Genomic DNA, 10,897 nt, shown 5'->3' on the forward strand with positions numbered 1-10,897 from the left:
TGATGTGGAAAATGTATTTAATTAAAATACAAGTAATTAGTAATTTGAAAATACAAAAATACCCACACAATAATCATGGTAGACCAAAAAGTTTTAAAAGAAACTACAAGGCATATTATTTAAAACATATCCCCAAGAGACAAGAAATACTATTTTCTGATTGGCTGGCAAAGGGCTATTAATTTTGTACATTGGGTACAAAGGTATATTTAACTGAGTGATGAACTTTTGGCTTATTAGAGAAAAAATGACAGATTTTTCTTAAGTATTTAAGTATTTTAAATTTATTCCAATCCTGCAAAATAAAAATTACAAAATACGCTAAAGTAAAATACGTTTTTAAAATACATATAATTAAAATACTGCCCATGTCTGATCATGGACCCTTACAACCATATGTGTAGTATACAGACATACATATGTGCACATAACACACATGGCACACATTTAGCATTAACGTAAGAGACAGAGATGCATGTTTGGTATACACATCCACAATGGGCTGTGTCAAAATTCCACATTGCGTGTTAGGTACAATTGTGTGTTAAAACTGATTGTATGTATTGTCCGACAGGGATGTATTGTCCCTGAGCACACACGTTTTTAACACATCCCTTTTTAGAGTGCATTTGTACAATGCACTGCCAATGTTCTTTAAAAGTGAATTGGTCAAAACACATGCCATGATATAACAATTTTCTTCTCTTTTTTTAATACAATATGGAGCCGTCTGGTCTCCGCAGGGAGTCGTGATGTGATCAGATGATGATGATGATGATGCCAGATTAGGCAAAGCAGGATTACAGGCCTCCACGCAGGTGCTAGATGTCACCCAGGGACTCTTGGGTGGACCGACCCGCTGCTGCAGATGAGCACTTCGGCCTGGGGGACAGAGAGCAGTGGAGACAGGAGGGACGGCTGCTTTTGATGGATGAGGGTGGAGGATTGCTGACGGGCCTCCCTTCATCTTGATCAGTTAGAGCAGGGCGGTGGTGTGGTGTGGGGTGGCTGGTGCGGAGCATGGGGAAAAGGAGAAGGTTAGTCGCAGCCATATGTAGCTTGAGGGGCTCAGTGAAACTCACACTGGCCTTTAGCACCGGTCTTCTTGCATCTTCTTTTCTGATGGGATTAGGGGTATGCATGTGGTGTGGACGTGTGTACACATCGGTGTGTGTGTGTGTGTGTGTGTGTGTGTGTGCGTGTGTGTATGCATACGTGTGTGTGTGCAAAGGGTGGATACTTCTCAGTGATATGCACAGCTGCCGTACTGTCTCAAGTGTGTGTGTGCATGTGGTTATGTGTACAGATTTATAATAGTGTACCGCTGAGTGTGCAGGTGCATCCATGTGGTGTCATGTTTGTGTGCATGTGCATGCATGTGGTGTGTGGGTGGACTTGTGTGGGTTTGGTATGTATGTACTGTATGTTTGCATGTGCATGTGAATCTCAGAGGTGCAGCAGCTGCTCCAGCTTTCTTGTTGAAACAGCCCTCTCCCTCTCTCTCACATACACACAAACACACACACACACACACACACACACACGCTATTCTCTTTCCCCTGAACCTTACGTTTCTAGAGAGCAGCAGTCACCTGGGGCATCTCATCTGCCTCCATCCCCCATGCCCTTTAGCAGACACACACACTCACACAAGCACGCAAGCACGCAAGCACACACGCACACACACACACACACACACACACACACACACACACACACACACACACACACAGAAGCACACTAACCTATGTCTAAACTGATACTCACACACACACAATCTTTTCATTATGCATGCACACATACACATAAAAACACAGGCACAAAGACACACACATGCACACACACACATCACTACCCACTGTGCATACTTACAGTAATTTCCAGGAAGCCGTGCATCAGGTGGCCAGGTGAGACTGATTCCCTGCAGTGCTGCTGTTTATCTAACTGTGCCCGCGCTTCCATTTCCATCCATGCCTCCTGAGTCTCACTGCTCATACCATCTGCACACAGCCACAACGTTAAAGAGTCCACTCCACACTCATCATCACTTACACTGCAGCTATACTATGACCATACTGCATTAGAATCAGTTAATTTAATTAATCAGAGAAAAGAGGAATTATTACCTGGAAGACAGCAATATTGTGTGCCAGATATGTACACATGATGGGGCTATGGTGTGAACTGAAACTACAAATCACATGGACAACATCCCTTTATCCTTTTTTGTGCTGAAGAGTTTTTGCATTTATTTCACATGGATCTGCTGATCAAAAAAAGAAATAAAAGACTTAAATAAGAGCATATTCATTTGGTAGGTTACAATGGATATGTTTAATTCCCAATGCATAATCACAAACAGATATGCTGTAAAAACCATAACATCAAAATACTTATGTTTCACAAAAAAAAAACACTGGCTGACGCAACTGAAGTCACTCCAGAGGAAGTTAAGGAGACAGAGAATGGAGAACTGAAGAGAATGTGGTCCAAGCTATTGTTACAAGAGAGGTACCGCCGCAGGAGAAGGAACTGAGAACTATTGATGAAATGTTAAAAAAGAACGACCTAATTTACATTTGTTTTTAAAATCCGCCTTGGGTGATCCGATCACAAGTGGTCAGTTCTAAATACAAATGTAAACAATCACCAAGACGCATTGTGATCCGATCACTGGTGGCCTGAGACGCAGTTGACCACCTATGTAGTGTGAACGCTAATGTATTCGGATGTGTCTCAGACAATTGGGGTTCTAATGAATGTGATGTTAGCAATAGCAAAATCTAAACTGCTCACCAACGTCTCTGGCAGTATACCTGGAATACATGTATAAATCACGATGCGTCTCGGCTGACCACTTGTCATCAGTTCACCCAGGACACATTCTAAAATCCAATGTAAAAAGGTTAATGTGTGGCTATGGCTACACATTCTTTTTTGTTTGCAATGGTCACTGGTGCAGTAAGGTGTAAAACTTGTAAAACGTCAGGCTCTTGTTGAAAACCTGCATGCTTTTTTTTGGTTTTCATGGTTGCAGAGTCTGCAAGGAGGCACATGAGGCGTGGTACTGCCTCCCTGGCAGAATGGCTGGCTGACGTCTCACACCACCATCAAGCAGAAAACACTTAAATCAGTGTCAAGGCATTCACACACACACAAACACACACACACACACACACGCAAGCACGCACACACACACACACACACACACACACACACACACACACACACACACACCATACATTATAAATGATGGGCAACTTTTGATCTCCAAGGGGTACAGATGGCATTTGCTCGCAATCAGCAACAAATCAGACAACAAACAAACTCGGGCGCATTTTAATTTTGCCTCTCGTTGCGGTGTTGGGAGGAGGGAGGCACGGCGGGAGGCGGGGGACAAAAAGACGGGGCCAATCTGTGCACTGGCTGTGGGGACCGATGGGTAATTTGACCCCTGCGACGAAGCGCCAGTGCCAGATGCCAGCACGCAGAGACAGGAGGCTGAGGCAGGCAGGCAGGCAGACAATCAGGCAGACAATCAGGCTGGCGAGTGGGTGGGCGGGCAAGCAGGTCAGTGGGATTGGAGGGTATGTGGAGAAGGCGGGGCATATTGGAGGGGCAGCCGTGACCTACTGGTTAGCACTTCGGACCTGTAACCGGAGGGTTGCCGGTTCGAACCCCGACCAGTAGGCCCTTGAGCAAGGCACCTAACCCCTCACTGCTCCCTGAGCGCCGCTGTTGATGCAGGCAGCTCACTGCGCCGGGATTAGTGTGTGCTTCACCTCACTGTGTGTACACTGTGTGCTGTGTGTGTTTCACTAATTGCGCTGCACTAATTCACAGATTGGGATAAATGCAGAGACCAAATTTCCCTCACGGGATCAAAAGAGTATATATACTTAGAAACTATGGGCATTTGAGTTTCTGGCACCACACACACACACAGATAAGATATATGATCCTACTGTACGCTCAGGGTGCATCACCTTGACTCATACAAACATACATAAAAGCATGTGCACATACACACTTGCCCTGAAATGCAAACATGTCCTCCCAAATGCACACATATTCATTCACCCATACAGTATGTTTGTTATTAAATGAATCTATCCAGGATACAAACTGCACAGAGGGCTACATTGTTTTGAAAGGACAAATAATTGTATTGGTATGTTGTAAGCGGCAACAATGCCCGTGTTCCAAGAGATTTACAAGGCCAGACAACCTCAAACAACCTCTATTTGTTTCTCTCTCTCTCTCATTTTTCTCTCTGTCTCCCTCCAAGCATTCATTCATCCGACTTCCTACAAACCACAAACAAACCCATGAATATGCATCAGTACTGTCACCGCGACGGAAACAATCCCGAGGGCCGCAGCTGACCTCAGTTGAACCCAGTTTTCCTTTCTGCAGGAAGAGAAGAAGAAACAAAAAACACAGGACACAAAGATTACTTCAAATCATATCATCCCCTCAGAAATGTTTTAACAGGGATTATAGCCCAGAGCCCAACGCTCTGAAACACAATGATAATGGCGCACAATAATATCAATGCTTTAAACGAGATTAACTCTGATGAAATGAAATACAGGGGCCTTTTCCTCATGCAGTCCTTGAATATTCCCTCCCATGATCCGCACTGAAAAACCTACGGCAATCCCATCGTCTTTCCCAATTCTACTCTGCGCTTGTCGTCTAAACGCTGCCCTTTGAAACATTCAGCGGAAAGAGAATTGCTGAGGAAAAGACTCTTCTCGCCCACGTTAGATCTCATTTAATGATTAAACTGGGGCTGAGGCCAGCCCTGGCGCCGGAGCCTACGCCAGGTAGCAGGCAGGCTGTCCTGCTCTGAACCCCTCGCATTGACGCGCTGGCTTTTGTGTCGGCGAAATCGAGTGAGGCCCCTCGACTGCTCTGATGTGCACTCGATGGGACGGCGGGCGGTGTTGGCTGGGTAAATAGTGACGGCGGTGTGGTGGCGGCGGGGAGTGGCGGGAGGCGAACGGGCGAACAGCAGGCAGAGGATAGAAGAGAAAGACAGAGAGAAGGAGAGAGACAGAGAGAGAGAGAGAGAGAGAGAGAGAGAGACAGAGAACAGCGAGGCACCTCACTGCTTTGGGTAATTGGCAGAAGCAGCATGGTGTGCTCCTCTGCCAGAAATTCAATCAGTTACGTTCTTTCTATCTCTTTTTGCTCTATCTCTCTCTCTCTCTCATACTCAACTCTGTTTTTTTTCTTCTTCTATTTGTCAATCTCATCTCTGTCTAACTCTGTTGTCTTTCACTCTGTCTGTCACTCGCATCTCTTTCTATCTCTCGTTCACTTGCTCTATCTATCTGTCTTTGTTTTCTCTCTCTATCTCTCCCTCTCTCCCTATGTTGCCACTGACAGTGTCCTGAAAAGCTGGCTGTCACTGTCACACTCTTTGCTGCTGCCGCACTTAGTGGTCAGAGAGGTAAAGTGAGGTCACTGTCACTCCACTGACAGACAGTGCAGCCCTTCACAGCTGGTGCACAGCCAAAGGCCTCGCCCTGCGACAGCAGACCGGAGGATTCTTTGTTCTCGCTGCTGTTCGGGGGGAGTGATGATGATGATGGTGATCTCCATCAGAATCTGACAGCTTTGACACATACACACACATGTACACGCACATACACACACACACAAAGACACGCACACACACACACAAAAAGACACAGACACAAAGACACACACACAAACACACAAACACACACACACACACACACACACACACATTCTGTATAAACCTTCACACACACACACATTCCATATAAACCTTCAGCAGAGGGATCTCTTCGATTTCTGATAGGGAATTTGTACAAAGCTCATACATACTGGAGAAAGAGTGCTATGCTTCATTTTTGGCCAACTCAAAGACCCTTATAAAAAGAAATCCACTGAATCTTAATTTCTCTCTCTCTCTCTCTCTCTTTCTCTCTCTACCTCTCCTTTCTTATTGATGTTCTATAGTTTTTTGCGATTCTGTCTTGGGTGGGGACATCAGTTTGACAGAACAGGAGCGTTCTCTTCTCTTCCCAGTCGTGTGTGGTTGTCTGAGCCGCGTTTGGAATGTGTGAGTGTGCTGGTGGGATGAAGGGGTGGAGCAGCCTCTGAGGTGTTTATTTGTGACAGTGTTTGTTTTGGTGGTTGGCTGGTATGCATGCATCTATCCTGCTGTGAGGTTGGCAGGGTGCGAGACCGAAGTTAGTGTGAGTGTGTGTGTGTGTGTTTGTGTGTGTGTGTTATTGTGTGTGTGTGTGTGTGTGTGTGTGTGTGTGTGTGTGTGTGTGTGTGTGTGTGTGTGTGTGTGTGTGTTATTGTGTGGTTATATGGGGCCTAATTGTGAGGTGGGGGGAGGGAAACCGGCTAATCATCCTGCACCAGAATAAGGCACAGGACCTCATAAACATGATTACGGACTCACAGAGTAATAAGGGAAATAATGTTCACCATTAGGAACAACACACACACACACACACACACACACACACACACACACACACACACACACACACACACACACCAGACACTCACGAGGGTTTTTAAAATTTAAAATCAGCTTTTATTAGAATAATCTAGGACATTAAAAACCCCTCCACAGAGTTTGGTTTCAGGGTGGTGTCTCAGATCATACTTACAGCTAACTGAGAAAGGCTTCATTCCACTATAGCAAGGCTTATGTTTTGTATTATCCTACACATTCTGGAAATATTATGCATATTACCCATCCTAAGGATGTCAAGATCTACTGTAAGTAGATCACACACACAAACACTCAATAACTCGCCCGCCAGTTCATTATAGCAGGCAGGTAAAATGTGATCACAAAATGCAGAGAATATCATACCAAATGCAGAGAACATATACTGTATACCAACTGCAGTGAAGACATTTTTTTTATCTGACGATAGCAGGTTTGTTTGTCTGTGTGTGGGTGTGTGTGCATGTGAGTTTGTGTGTGTGTTTGTGTGTGTATTTGTTACCTGCATTTTCAGCTGACATGGCTGCCTTTAACAAGGCCTTAAAAACCCCCTTTCGCCTTCATTTACATCCTTCTCTCCTGCCGCCCCCGTTAATGTTATGGCCCTGGACCGCAGCCAGGGCCGTATAACTGCTCTGATAAGCCCCCTGAGTGAGGTGGAGCTGACACAGATGTAGGTGCGCCTGAACAGACCCCCATCCCTGCCTGAATGCGATAGTGACCACAATGAGGGGTGGAGGTGTGTGTGTGTGTGTGTGGGGGGGGGGGGGGGGGGAGGTGGGTGGTGGGATGGGCTAATCGCAGAGATTCTGCTACTGGCAGCCTGACATGAAATCTAACACAGACCCACCTCCTCCTAATCATTCCTCGACGACAGGGACACACTCATGTCACCGTGCTCTCATCACGCAATTATCGGATTTGTCGGATGGTCGCTAATTAAGAGCCCAAATGCGCACTGATTGGTACTATCGTATTCATGACGAGAGGCAAGCGCCATTCAAACTGCAGAGTGCATCCGGCTCCGTCTCTGAGCCACGTTTGGATGGAAATCTGCCTGGTTAGCAGGAGTTTAATGTTACACACGAGCAATTCACATTCTCCATTTAAGGCTGTCGTCAACACATTTTAGAGAAACAAGAGGCTAATTGCAAGCAAACCCAGCTGCAGTATGCCATAATGCATCCCAGACATACGCAGATTGTGCTTGCCTATGCATACTGATGTAGAGAGACAAGGTGTATAGTATTAAATAACAAGACTGCTATTACAGGTATAGTAGGGTATGGAGAAATAGAGTTATGCAAGTATACACATTTTCTTCATTAGAGTTGACTCACCAGCATTATGCTGATGATACATGGGGCAATTGTCTGAGAAATGTTGATAGACAACCAAATAGCTGACTCTTTGTGTTCTGATTGGAGGATTGTGTAAATTTGCCTACTTGATTAAAGTTCTCCAGAAAAGAAAAAAAAACCAATTGGTCAAAGGGAATGTGCCCAAACAATAATACCAAGAACATTGCCCAGCAACATTGCTCAAAAAGTTGGTTAGTGTATCATCAGCTTTAGTTTCATAACTCAGTACCACACCTAGTGCACTTCATATAACCTTACTGCATATTCTGCACCACATATTATCCACCCTCTTCCCTGAATTCCATTTGAGCCAGATGGACCTGATTTAGATGCAAATGTACCTTACAACCACACAATGTTATTTTACCTTAAAATAACAGCTTCAGACTCATTCTGATGCCACACTGAGATATAATACGGAGAATGAAGTCTCTGACATTGCCATGCCCACCCGGAGTGCTTGATATTGTATGTATCGATGTATCGTTGTTGATCAGGTCGGCTCATGACCCTTTTTAGTTGTTTTCTGACTAACTGGATCCCGGCTAAGCGCTAAATGCCGTTGAATATTCACACAAAGGGGCATAGACATCAATTTTTTCATTGTGTTGCTTTAACAGACCCTCAGTTCTGCCTGTGTGTGCACGAAGGCACAAGGCACAGAAGTGCAGCGCTAAGTACTGTTCAGACAGTAGCCATGCACTCCATTTAGCCATTCCATCCATCCACTCACGGGTCAAAAGCATAGTCCAACATTATATTATCCTGTCAGTCAATCTTATTCCGACTCAATCATGTTCAGCTATTGTCTGCTCTGGTTAGCAACAGACAGAAAAGCTGTGTGTCAGGAAACTAGGTCAGAGCACTTCTGGCCTTAACACGAAGGCTCCTGTGAAGAGTGAGCTCATTGACTTACACTGGTAATTTGGTATGTAGACATATGAGACTGAGAAAGCCCTTGTGGCATCCGGCTTTGAGCGTTCTGACGGCTGCATTACAGGTTAATGGGAACCTTAGCCAGGCCTCTTCCCAGCCTGGTTGAACACACGGCGTTGTAACACACGACGTTGTAACACACGGCGTTGTAACACACGGCGTTGTAACACACGGCGCTCTCAAGGCGGACGATCATTGTAAACAAACAATGGCTCGCTAATGAGATTTGAGTGTCTAGCAGCACGATGCAGAGGTAATGCAAGGGTGTCAGGTAGGAAAGAGAGGGTTAACAGAGTTGTAACTGTCTTTCCCTCTCTCTTTCTCTCTCTCTCTCTCACACACACACACACACACACACACACACACACACACACACACACGCACACTCACACACCAGCTCAGCTTTCGCTCCCAGTCCCACACCCACTGCACAAGTCAGCTGCACGTGGTCCAAGAAGCAGGCGTGGGGGGGAAATATTTGTTTTTGTCACAGCAGTGGCGTAAATGATGAGTATAATGCATAGCTATCCCACATTCTGATGAAATCCAGCACCGCACCCTACACCCCCCACACAGTCACAGACATAGACACAGACACTCACAGACACACACACACACACACACACACACACCCACTCACAGACACTCACACACACACACACACACACACACACACACACACACACACACACACACACAGACACACACACACACACACACACACACACACACACACACACACACACACAGACACACAGACACTCACAGACACACACACACAGACTTTCCATACTGCCAGTCAAGTTCGTACCGTAGGTCTTTCCCCCTGGGAGGTAGGCTGATGTCAGTGCGCCCCAGACTATAGTGGTGTGTGAGAGGGAGTGGAGAGGAGACTCAGCAGGAGCACATCTGCCTCCCTCACCACCACTGTTTACAGCACGGGAGCCAAATCCTGCGGCACGCCGCCTGCCGCCACTCCCACCCCCTCCTCCTCCTTCTCCTCCTCCTCCTCCTCCCACTCCACCACCAGGCTCCCCAGAGCACGGCTCCTCCTGACCACAGGCAGTGGGGAATGCGATTCCTGGTGTCTGAATCACACGCAGATGGAGATGCAGACGAGATGAGATGAGATGATATGAGGTCTCAGACAGATTTTTCCACACTCTCCCTCTCCGCAGGACTGGTGGTTGTGTGTGTTTGGGTATGTGTCTGTGCGTGTGTCTGTGTGTGTGTGTGTGTGTGTGTGTTTGTGTGTCTGTGTGTGTGTGGGGTTAGAGGATGACACATGAGACATGACTATCCCAGGCCTGGCGTTCGGACTGGACGGGGGTGACTGACTACAGCGTGGACAGACCCACATGGTTTCCTGTGTGAAGTCTGTGGTTCCTGAGTTCATGCAGCCCTGGTTGCCCTGAGCGGTGCTGAGTTTTACTGTGCCTTTTAAGCACCCTGAGTCCATGCTGACGTGCACATCAAAGGCTCCACATGATCTTAATTACAAACTGGTGGAAAGACAGAGATGGAGGGAGAGAGAGAGAGAGAGAGATGGAGAGTGAGTAAATGCATGTCTGTGAGGAAAAGAAAGAAAGAAAGAAAGAAAGAAAGGAAAAAGAGATGAGAATGAGAAGAAAGCGGAGGCGAAGAAGAAAAGAGAAAACACAACACAGAAGTTAATGGCTTGGCCAGGAATGCTGTGTTTGGCAGGCCTCATTGTCAGCGTCATTTACAACCTGTTTGCACCGAGGGAATTGTGCGCGAAATGCTTGTGGTTGGGTGCCCACACAACAAATCACAGCCATCCAGCGGAGCGGTTTTAGTCCGTCTGAGAGTGCGTCTGGTCTCGGTCACCCTGCCCCACATTCATCACAGCGCGCCGAGCTGTTCTGTTGTTCTCTTTTTTATTCCCGATGTGAATATAGTGTGTGTGTGTGTGTGTGTGTGTGTGTGTGTGTCTGGACTGACTGACTGAGCTCTGACTCAAGGCGCCAGCGAGACACTGCCTCATGCTTACAGCAGGGAGGGAAACACTTACTCTCTCCCTGCTCTGACACATTCTCTCACACACACACACACACACACACACACACACACACAG

General features: G+C 46.4%; 1 long non-coding RNA gene across 1 annotated transcript; it reads right to left on the reverse strand.

Annotated features, from left to right (window-relative positions):
- On the reverse strand, positions 1–2,381 carry LOC121713229. The gene is made up of 3 exons (XR_006032769.1): positions 2,127–2,381; positions 1,873–2,000; positions 1–1,008 (listed from the first exon to the last, which is right to left on the reverse strand). It is a non-coding gene; the product is annotated as an uncharacterized LOC121713229 (long non-coding RNA).
- Between the last annotated feature and the right edge of the window lie 8,516 nt (positions 2,382–10,897).

This window comes from Alosa sapidissima, chromosome 7 (assembly GCF_018492685.1).
Source record: "Alosa sapidissima isolate fAloSap1 chromosome 7, fAloSap1.pri, whole genome shotgun sequence".
NCBI classification, from domain to species: Eukaryota; Metazoa; Chordata; class Actinopteri; order Clupeiformes; family Clupeidae; genus Alosa; species Alosa sapidissima.